At 34.9% G+C, this 11,277-nt stretch overlaps 1 protein-coding gene across 9 annotated transcripts in view; it reads left to right on the top strand.

Moving 5' to 3' along the window:
* Positions 1–453: 453 nt before the first annotated feature.
* Positions 454–11,277, top strand: part of Liprin-gamma (liprin protein kazrin) — a 106,919-nt gene continuing 96,095 nt past the window's right edge. For 5 of the 9 annotated variants that reach the window (XM_089729210.1, XM_089729211.1, XM_089729209.1 and 2 more), the window contains exon 1: positions 454–695. The gene's annotated coding sequence lies outside the window, so the exon portion shown is untranslated. The remainder of the gene's footprint in view (positions 696–11,277) is intronic. The other 4 variants (XM_089729207.1, XM_089729208.1, XM_089729214.1 and 1 more) reach the window with 1 other exon arrangement.

Here is an 11,277-nt window from a genome sequence, read left to right as displayed (position 1 = left end):
GCTAGTGGAAAACGGTTTGTATATCATAGGCAGCATGTCATACTATCGTCCATATTTAAGGGGCTGTTTAAGGAGCAAGAACATGATATGGACCATTTACCTCCAAAGTATTCTTGACTATTTCTGGCACATTTCATAGTAGAAGGAAAAGACACCGAAGACCTAGTTCGATGTTCTTAAGCGATCAAACCCGATCCAAATATACTTATAGCGTTGTTGACACTGTCCGATGCTTGGAAATCCAAACGTGGAAAAAGAATTTTAAATTAAAACTTTAATTTATTTGGAACTAATTATAAGATATGGAGCATAAAATGTGTGCCTTCTACATAAAAAAATATTATAAATGTTCAGAAACTGACAAACAATTTTATTATACATATTCTGTTAATATTTCCGATTCTCTTTTAATCGAAACTACTCTATGCACAGCAGTCCGTGTCCGCGTCGTGAGCGCCGCGTACAGTCGACTCGGTCGTCTTCACTGCTACGTTCGTGCGCTACGGATCGCTACACCGTGTAGCCATCACTACGCCGCTACGAACCCGCACTACGCTAAGAAAACTACGCCAGTGACTGAAAACGCCAGTGACTCAGATTATTACAAACATACAAACGGGTTATTGAGTGTTTCGCGAAAATTTTGTGCCACTTCGGAACTTGGTTTAAAGTGAGGAGCCACAGGAAGCGCTGAGGTGGGTGTTTATTAAATAACGAGATATGAATAGGTATTGAGAGTACGGATGTGATTAAATGTCAAGGACATACATATTGATCACAAAAGAAGCTATTTTCGGTGTTGTGTTGTTAAAAATTTCATGTTGTTGTTGTTGTTGTATTTTATTGGTAACGTTCGATAACACCCATGACATATTTATGTTTAGTGTCGTAAAGTTTTATGTGAAATCGTTTTGTGTTTCCGTATAACATACCTTATGCATGACATCGTCTTTGAAGAGGTCGTTAAAAGTAACGCGTACAACAAAGGGCTTGTATCTGAAGTGAAATTGCGAATAATTTATTAGCAAAGGTGCTACATACATACGTGCCACGTTACAACTTACATACAATAAATATTTAACGATGACTTTAGCATAGGTAGCTTTACGAGTACGTAATACTAGGAATATTTACTAAATTAGCGTTTAATAATAATTAAAAGGCCGTTAGCAATTACGGCATTACGAGAACTTCTCCGTCGGAACATAGCTTTCTTCGTCAATACCTATAGTGAACAGCATTTTTAAAGCAAAATAAACTCAATTGTAATGGTTTGATACAAACGATTTAGTGAAAACTTTTAGGGATTTTCTTTATTTTAATTTATAAAAAAGGCAAAAAAGAAATGCAATGGTGTTCCAATTAACTGTATTCATTTAAGAAATCTGTGTATATTGAATTCAACAATACATAAAATTTTCGAACCACTTTAGAATTTATCATAGTTACTAAAATCACTTACTACAGCTTTCATTAATATAGTTGTTGTATTGGAAATGTGTCATATTAATTAAATGAAACACGTTATTTCTCAAGAAAGAATATTCATATTTAAAAGTACATTAAAAATATAATTTAATAAGGATTTGAAAGATATGTACGCGATCTGCAAATAAATTGAAATAATATGAATGGTGTGTAAAAAATGAAACGCGTCCGTAAAGGTACGCTACGTATTATTAATAATATGGTCGCTTTCAAGACAGCTTGTTCACTTGACAACGAGTGACGTATCCTAACAAAAAAAAAGTTAAAAAAATAAGAACAATATTTTTGTTTTAAGAATAAATGATATTCATTGCTCAGAGTACATTTTATACAAAGAAAATATATTTTCGTAGTCGAGTGATTATTCTCAAGTTTGGTTCGGTGCGGGGCGCTCGATTGGATCACATAATTCACGATTCGGATATATTCCTCCGGAGTTCCTGTACCCTTAACATAATACTATCATTGTTATTAAATACAATTGATTTTTATATTAGAATTATAAGGAAATGAAAATTGTAATTTCGGAACTATAAACTTTTAAATCCTGAATTCGACTTTGTAATTTTAACTGGTGGTAGGACTTCTTGTGAGTCCGCACGGGTAGGTACCACCTCCCTGCCTATTTCAGCCGTGAAGCAGTAATGCGTTTCGGTTTGAAGGGTGGGGCAGCCGTTGTAACTATACTGAGACCTTAGAACTTATATCTCAAGGCGCATTTACGTTGTAGATGTCTATGGGCTCCAGTAACCACTTAACACCAGGTGGGTTGTGAGCTCGTCCACTCATCTAAGCAATAAAAAAAATATGTAAAGGAACATAGTAGAATAACTAAATTTTAAGTGCCCTCGTTCGTGTTCAATGCTTTCGATTGTCACTTTTTTTGTCGATCGTGTTAGTCAGTTTTTTGTATAGTCGTTGTTGACACTAATTAGAAAGATTCCGATGTAGTAACATCAAGGCAGGACGCCTGACGCTCGGATTGTTACAACAAAAGAGTCCATTCGTTTATTCAGCGAAAATCACAGCGAAGCATGACTGAGTTTTGTTTATATAAAGTATTAGCAGGAATGTGTCGAAAGACGTTCTTGCGTTCTTCGGAAATAGACATCCCAAGGATATACACAGCCAACCACACCTACCTTTCTAGTGTTGTAGAATTAATGAAGATATAGAACAAATTATTTTGAAAGCCACACTTATTGAATTTCAAACGATGTAAGATTTCAATAAATTCACTGAATTAGACTACTTACTTTAATAGAATTGAGTATCTTTGTTACCGATCTGAAAATGTAGGTCAAAATCAAGAAATAGTTCTATTGATGGTTAATACGTTAAAATAGGACTGAAATATTAAAAGTGATTACTGTGCATTACTTCAATTCATAGCTAAGACAGTTTTGCGGGTCTCGAAACGGCTACAAAGGAATTGTTCACAAAACGTGTGGCCTAGTTCTGATTGCAATAGTTTGGATTAAAAACGTCTACTTCTGAAAACACATATCAGTTGCCGATAGTAAGCTTTACCGATTCGCCATACTTATATCGACTATTTTAACATTTTTGCTTTGTGGCAGAAATAATGAGGACTGGTCGTAAGTCGGACTTTTTTATTATTCTTACCAAAGTGTAGTAGATGTGGTTTATACTTTACGATCAGTAGTCATCATAATTAAGTAAATTGAGTAAGCATTGTTTATAGTTTTATTAGTAAGAGTCTTATGATGTTTTCATATTTCGGATACCAAATTTAAAATTTGTAACCTTTCTAGTTTGATATCAATTGAATTTGAATAGACAAAGGGTGGTTTATGGTTACAATTTGCAATAAATTGTAAATTGTGACATTGTAAATCTACCAAAGGTATGAAAGTATAATACTTATTCTATAAAGAGTTGATGGCGGATCTGCGGATATTTTTTCGGGAGTATTATTTGAAATGCGTAATTAATAATACTGTGCACCTGGTTTAAGTTGGTTCTCGGAGCTCATAAACATCCCAATGTGAATGACGCCGACCACTCCATAACATAATATTCGACTTTAATTGCATTTTGTTATGGCTATCCCTTCTTTAAATAGGAAAGCATGACTACTACGCGGCACAAATAGGGATGGTGTTACGGTACCAGCTTACAAGAATATTGGTTCGTTACCATGTACATATTTACAGTTGTTGTTGTTACTTAAGTGGAAGTTTTTACCGTAATAGAGAGTATAGTTATCACATATAGGTGTTTAATGCATTTAGTAATAGTCGCATTGGAAAATGATTCGGTTTTAGTAATGTAAAGATATCTTCAGCTATCAGTATCTCAGAATTTATTACCGTTGTCTGTTTTCTGATTTTGTGTTCGATTTATTGATTCTAATGTTGATACGTTATTTAGTCGAGAAATGAAAGATAATCTACAGTAACAATGACTATTGAGTTTATTACAAAAATTGTAATTTTAGTGATATTGAATGGACGTACAGAGGTTGACTTTCGTATTTCTGCCAACGAAATTCTCACAATGAAACTCGGGACGAACATGGGTTTTTGATCCGTTTTAATGGTCGTGGATCGAGATTCATTTAATATTCTGTACGTATTTGTTCAGGTTTTTTTAATTTTACTGAGTAATGCTCGCTGTCTCGTTTGATTCTGAGGGATTTTGGGTTTGGATTTGTCATTTATGTTTGAGTTCTTGAGATATATATTCATTCTATAACAGCAACATAGAATGAGTACGTCCTATATTTGGGACAAATAATTTGAATGTACTTGAAATATATGCGTACACTATATTTGTAATTGGTCGTTAAAATGGATTTTACTCTTAAGAACAATAGTAGCCAGGAAAAAATATTCTAGTTTGTATATTTAAAGAATGCTAGAATAAATTCATTTAAAATACTGTAAATTAATCAAATCGTGAAGCATTTTCTTAAGAACAAATTAAATATCGAGATGATCCGTTTTTAACTGGTGTAATCGCTAATTATATAATATTTAGAGTCATCCGTTTTTAACAAATTCGGCTACTCTAAGAGCATTGAAGACGGTGAAATCGAGGGTCGTGTGAACCTGGTCAGACCAACGCATTAGACTTATGGTTCATATGATGTTAGGCCTTTAGTTGCTTTAGCTAGGTCTCTATTACATTAACACCTCGCGACAGGTAAGACAAGATTTCGCCGCGAAATAAGGATGAGCATTGAATATTTTTATAATTAGCTTCTTTTTTTTATTGCTTAGATGGGTGGACGAGCTCACAGCCCACCTGGTGTTAAGTGGTTACTGGAGCCCATAGACATCAACAACGTAAATGCGCCACCCACCTCGAGATATAAGTTCTAAGGTCTCAGTATAGTTACCCCACCATTCGAACCGAAACGCATTACTGCTTCACGGCGGAAATAGGCGGGGTGGTGGTACCTACCCGTGCGGACTCACAAGAGGTCCTACCACCAATAAATAACTAAGATAATAGTGTGTTAATCAAGAATCAAGTCGAGACTACATAGATTACTAATAAAGTACTGGAGCATCATGTAATTCAACAGAAATTTTACCTACGAAATATTACTTTGAATGGATATTTCATGACAAGAATACATAAGCAATTTTAGAAGAACGCATTGTTTGATATTTAAAAAATATGTTGTAGTTACCTACGGATTCAGATTAGCCTATAAATTATTTTTATTACTCTTACACTAATTTAGGCTCAGGTTAACTCTCGAATCACAAGTGTCACCTGCAAATGTCTAAAGAGGCTGTCTACAATAATTACGATGTGAAATAAGATTTAAACCAATTTCGGCTTTAACGTAAAGTTCCATTTTATAATTTTTCCCCTTAATTTTTTAATCATTCTATTTTTTTATTCCCTTTAATTCTTTCCATTCATTTTTGCAACTTAAAACTGGTAGATTTTTCGTTGAACTTTTATTAATATAACTTTTGTACTGGTGGTAGGACCTCTTGTGAGTCCGTGTGGGTAGGTACCACCACCCTGCCTATTTCTGCCGTGAAGCAGTAATGCGTTTCGGTTTGAAGGGTGGGGCAGCCGTTGTAACTATACTTGAGACCTTAGAACTTATATCTCAAGGTGGGTGCGCATTTACGCCGTAGATGTCTATGGGCTCCAGTAACCACTTAACACCAGGTGGGCTGTGAGCTCGTCCATCCATCAAAGCAATAAATAAAAAAATTATTAACATTTTTGATTCGATTGAAATTATATTCCGTTTATAATCAAATGAAATTTATTCTCTATCCACGCGTTGTTTAGCTAGCTTTATAGGTGTTCAAAATGTGTACGTTTTATTTGCTTTGTGATAACAGCCATCTTCTATTTCAAAACAGAGTGAATGACTGCTTTGCGGTAAAAAGTGATAGATTTCTCTTAGAGGAAGGAACATTACGTCCTAACGAAAGTACTCCCCACTCTCTTCTAGAAATTGTTCAGGATTGTTTCCTATTACACGCAGATATTACTTCGTCGCGGAAATTATTCGTAAGCATGTGATAAGTACGTAAATGAACAGTAAATACGTAATTTACTAAAAAAGTAGTAACAGTATTTGAATGCCGTTAAGCCTTGTTCGACTAGGTGAGTATTTTAGTCGAGTACCGAGTAATTTAGTGGCTAAACTACTCGCTACTCACCCGAAAAAATAGAACAAAATGGATTGACTTGACTAAATTATTTACTAACCTACTCGACTAAATTTTTGGTGCTCAGACACATTTAGCCACTAAATTACTCGGTACTCGACTAAAATACTCGCCTAGTCCGAACAAGGCTTTACATTCGTATCACTCGATAAGAGCACACTGGGCAATGGATCTATTATTTAGGCAAAAGACGTTTCTTCGTTCCGGAAATCCTATATCCTGTTTCCTTATGTATATTGAGTTCGATCGTATTTCAAGACAATTTAATAATGCGAAACTGGTGAAATACTGGTGGTAGGATTTCTTGTGAGTCCGCGCGGTTAGGTACCACCACCCCGCCTATTTCCGCCGTGAAGCAGTAATGCGTTTCGGTTCGAAGGGTGGGGTAGCCGTTGTAACTATACTGAGAACTTAGAACTGATTTCTCAAGGTGGGTGGCGCATTTATGTCGTAGATGTCTATGGGCTCCAGTAACCACTTAACACCAGGTGGGCTGTGAGCTCGTCCACCTATCTAAGCAACAATAAAAAAGAACTACATATAAATGATGACCTATACCTATACTTCGTTGATTAAAGTGGCTACGCGAAGGCTCCATGTATTTGAATAATGAAGGCAGTGTCTCAGCGTTAGATAGTGAAATGCAGATGATTGCACATCGTTAACCCGATTGCATACTGTTTCATCATCCCCCCCTGTCTATGTGACGTGTAGTTTTAAATGAAAATTCGAAAAATTCGAAATTCGAAAAAATGATACGCATTAGTAAGGCGATATTTAAAAAAAAAACCTATTATATTATTATTAATTTTACAGAATCACTAATGTAATCTGATAAAGTGTCATGTAGAACTTTAATTAAACATATGTTTAAATATATAGGAGCTCATAAACGATCACGTAACTTAACGAAGCGTAATTTAATTAAGCACATCAAAGCAATAAATTTCTGGCATGAGATTCTATATCGGGTGAAAGTTTAGTGAAGTGTTACCAGAGAGCGTATAAATTATTTCGACGGGCCCATATCGAAGGAAACGGCAATGCATTACCATATCCAATAGCTTGAATTTATAGTGCCCTGTAGCTGGCTGGGTGCGTCGCAGCATGACGAAGCGTTTGTGCAAATAAAGGGCCTGCCCTACCCAATACGAAATCGGTATTAGCCTTTGAGTACGTTGCCGATTGAATTTCTTTGAATTGTCACAGCTGAATGACAACGGATTTTGTTTGGGTATAATGTAGGGATATATGGTGATTTTTGTGGTAATCCAAATATTATTATTGCTATGATCGTTTTTAAGTTAGCATACTCCCATCATAAAAGCTTATCGCTTCTGTTTAATGATCATGATGAAAATGTCTTACTTGAAAATAATATAACTAAACAGAACAAAATCTTGCAATAAAAAAAATCCAAAATTACCGCCTTTTTCTTATATGCTATGCTTATATCCGCCCATATGTCAAAATTCAACCAAATTTTTTCGAGGCTGGGGTGGGAAGTATGTTCCAAAATAATCACACTCGCAATACGTATAAAAAAAAAGAAAATCGATTTACCAACCGAGGTGAAAAACGCATTGAACTGTTTTATTTTATCTATTCGTTTATGATTACAATATTAGACAGTAGTTAGTGTAATATTCAAACTTCAACTTAAACGAGTAATAACATGTAGGTCGTCGTTGGCTGAGAAAAATATAAATATTTTACAAAGCGTCAAAAATTATAAAATTAAAGTAACTAGAGGTCCCGCAGTAGTCGAAATTCGACCATAATTAATTGGAATTGTAAGCTTGTACACTATTATGATTGTATTTTATACTTCTATAATGACAAATTTCGCCAAGGCTACTCTATAAAAAAATATTAATAAAGATAAACAATATTTAATCTATTCTCAATTTGACCACAGACGTCAAGAACAAAAGTTTGACAATAAATAGTATGCATGCGTGTGTGCGTCAAATACATGGTATGTAGTGTGTGTAATGTTTTCTTTATTGATTTAATGTATCTTTTATGCATCATTTTTAAAAAATATTAGCATTGTGCACTTCTTCTCTATATTGCGTATAAGTGTGGAAAATTTCATACTCCTCCGTCCGCGCAATTTTCGTAAAAAGGGATACAAAGTTTTTGCTTCACGTATTAATATATAGATAAACACGAGACTAATTAGTTTCACTTTGGCTAACGAAAATCGAATAAAATAGCACATTCTCGTTATTTATGATAAAACCTTAATCCAAATCTATTAACGCTATCTGTAACACAAACTTCTCGTCTAGACATTATAATGAAAAGTTATTAAAATTCAATTTCAACTAATATTTGCAGTCAGGATTTCACGGCAATCTCGTTTTTCTCATAAAATTCCGTGAGATTACCTTGAATTTACGACGCTTAACGAGTTTGGCTTTAAATAAGGAGGCTTTCAAGGTAACCCCGCAGTTTAAAAAAGGGCCTCGTGTGATTTATTCGCAGTTCTCTTCTCTCGTTTCCACGTACGTTAATAGAAGGCGACAAACTCAGTTTTACGAGTCAACAAGGAGTTTGGAATCGAGAGACACTTTACTGTTCAGTGCACTTAAGGGACTCGAATCTATTGGGACTTGAATACATTTTCGTGTAATTCTCAATGAGAATTCTTTGGTTAAATAATAATAATTCAAAAGCAACTACTTTCTAATCTTAATATTGATTTTTTAAATAGCAGCTATTCGCTTGAATTGTATAATGTAGGCGACTTATTTCTTCTAACCATTTATTATTCGAAAGTCTTGAGTTTTATCTTTGATAATCATAATTTGATAATAAATCGTTTAGTAATAACTTAATATTATTTAAATCGTGACATTGACTACAGAAGTCATATGTCTTTAAGGTTGAATAAATGAGACGATATTACATTTACAAAAGTGCCAAAAAAAATCCAAAACATTTAGAAAGAATTATAATTAACTGATACAGACATCCGACATAAAGTTGATGTTCTACAAAAGGATTAACCGAAACTTTACATGAAAGCAACTTTAAAGGCTCTTAGAGAATATAATTCAAAAAGACTTTAGACATTGTTTGGTGTTAAGTGCTTTCGAGTCGCGTTTGGAAATTGAAAAAGTTTTATCTCGCGGTAGACACAGGAAACGTTTTAAAGAAATTCGGGTAAAGTACAGCTTCATTCAAAAGTATAATGTTAAATACTCTATAAATTTCTTCTGTTCAAACAAAATTGAAATCGATTATAATAATCATAGTCATCATCTGCCCACAAACCTCTACTGCTGGACATGAGTCTCCCTCAAGATACGCCACAACGACCATTCCTGCACAATCTGACTTTTAGCAATAACAATCTGACTTTTCGGTCTTTCTCATGGGAGATCTACCGCCGCTGCGTTTTCCAATGCGCAGTCGCCATTTGAAATTACAATAATCACTTAATTAAAACTACTATCAGTCTTCAAGGCAGTGACGAAACTCCAAGCTAAACATTACCAGAACTCGTCTTGCTGTAAATTCTATCTCTGTACAAAGAAACGTAAATGCCAATCAGTATTTTTTTAATTACTGGTGGTAGGAGATCTTGCGAGTCCGCACGGGTAGGTACTACTACCCTGCCTATTTCTGCCGTGAAGCATTAATGCGTTTCGGATTGAAGGGTGGGGCAGCTGTTGTAACTATACTGAGACCTTAGAACTTATCTCTCAAGGTGGGTGGCGCATTTACGTTGTAAATGTCTATGGGCCCCGGTAACCACTTAACACCAGGTGGGCTGTGAGCTCGACCGCGAATCTAAGCAATAAAAAAAAAAAATTGACGGCAGTTAGTGCTGAATTCAGATGTAGACGAATTAACAACAACAACAAAAATACTATCGTAACGATTTCTATCTACATATCATTTTTAATATTTTCTAAGTATAAAAAATCGCATTGCTTAAAGTCAATGCTTAACATCCTTACGTATGTATTGCTCTGAAACTATAAACTTGACAGTGTTTGTGACAATGCCTGTTTTGTGGTATGTTTTTAAATTATATCACAGTTTCGAGTCTTCTCAACGTCTACTTTGTATCGTTGTACTAGACAGGTCTATATTATTTGGTATATTGAAATGATTCGTAAGAGAAGATTCCAGTTGAGATACTTTGATAGCGTTAATTGGTCGCCATGATTATTACCAAGATTCTTGTTTTGTTGTAAACATTAAGGCACGGTTTGTCTCTGGTATCATCCTGAAATTAAAGACTTATAAATTTGTTAGAAATGTTTCTTGGGTTAAAGATATTTTAAAACTTGTAATTTCGGATAAACTGCTTAGTTTGAAGAGTGTTTTTTTAAATCTCATTTACAATTACATTTACGAGCATACGGCTGACCTAATGGTAACGAGTCATCAGTTATGGTCATAGTGAAACCGATGCCTACTGTCCATGTCATAAAATTTATTCACGTTTTAATCATACTTTACAATTTGATCTCAGCGAAAAAGGTCGATTTGTAATTAAGTAGTAATTTCCAATTTTCATTATTGCAACCGTAGCAGGGGTTAGCTCACTCTCGATTTGAGCGCACAACAGGTACAATCAATATTTCCGGATGACACCCGAGGGCTCTTTGACTACCTACAGAACATAATATATTTAGATCTGTCGTGAAAATTTCACATATTAATAGTATTTCGCTGAAGCATATATTAAAACAATACAAACGTATATCTGGTAAACGCATACGCTTAGTGGTGGTAGGACCTCTTGTGAGTCCGCATGGGTAGGTACAACCACTCTGTCTATTTCTGCCGTGAAGCAGTAATGCGTTTTGGTTCGAAGGGCGGGGCAGCCGTTGTAACTATACTGAGACCTTAGAACTTATATCTCAAGGTGGGTGGCACATTTACGTTGTAGATGTCTATGGGCTCCAGTAACCACTTAACACCAGGTGGGCTGTGAGCTCGTCCACCCATCTAAGCAATAAAAAAAAACCTGATTTTCTGTTTAAACCTTAAATTGTTCAGAAGCACATCATAAGTTAGCTTACGCAGGCTTGAATTACCGTTTTTTTTATTTCCTTAAGATCACAATTACGCTACGTATATAAACAATACGATAGCT

Source organism: Bombyx mandarina, chromosome 08 (genome assembly GCF_030267445.1).
Source record: "Bombyx mandarina strain Sakado chromosome 08, ASM3026744v2".
In the NCBI taxonomy this organism is placed as follows: domain Eukaryota; kingdom Metazoa; phylum Arthropoda; class Insecta; order Lepidoptera; family Bombycidae; genus Bombyx; species Bombyx mandarina.
Note: the sequence above shows the minus strand (reverse complement) of the source record. Positions and strands in the feature narration are given on the sequence as shown.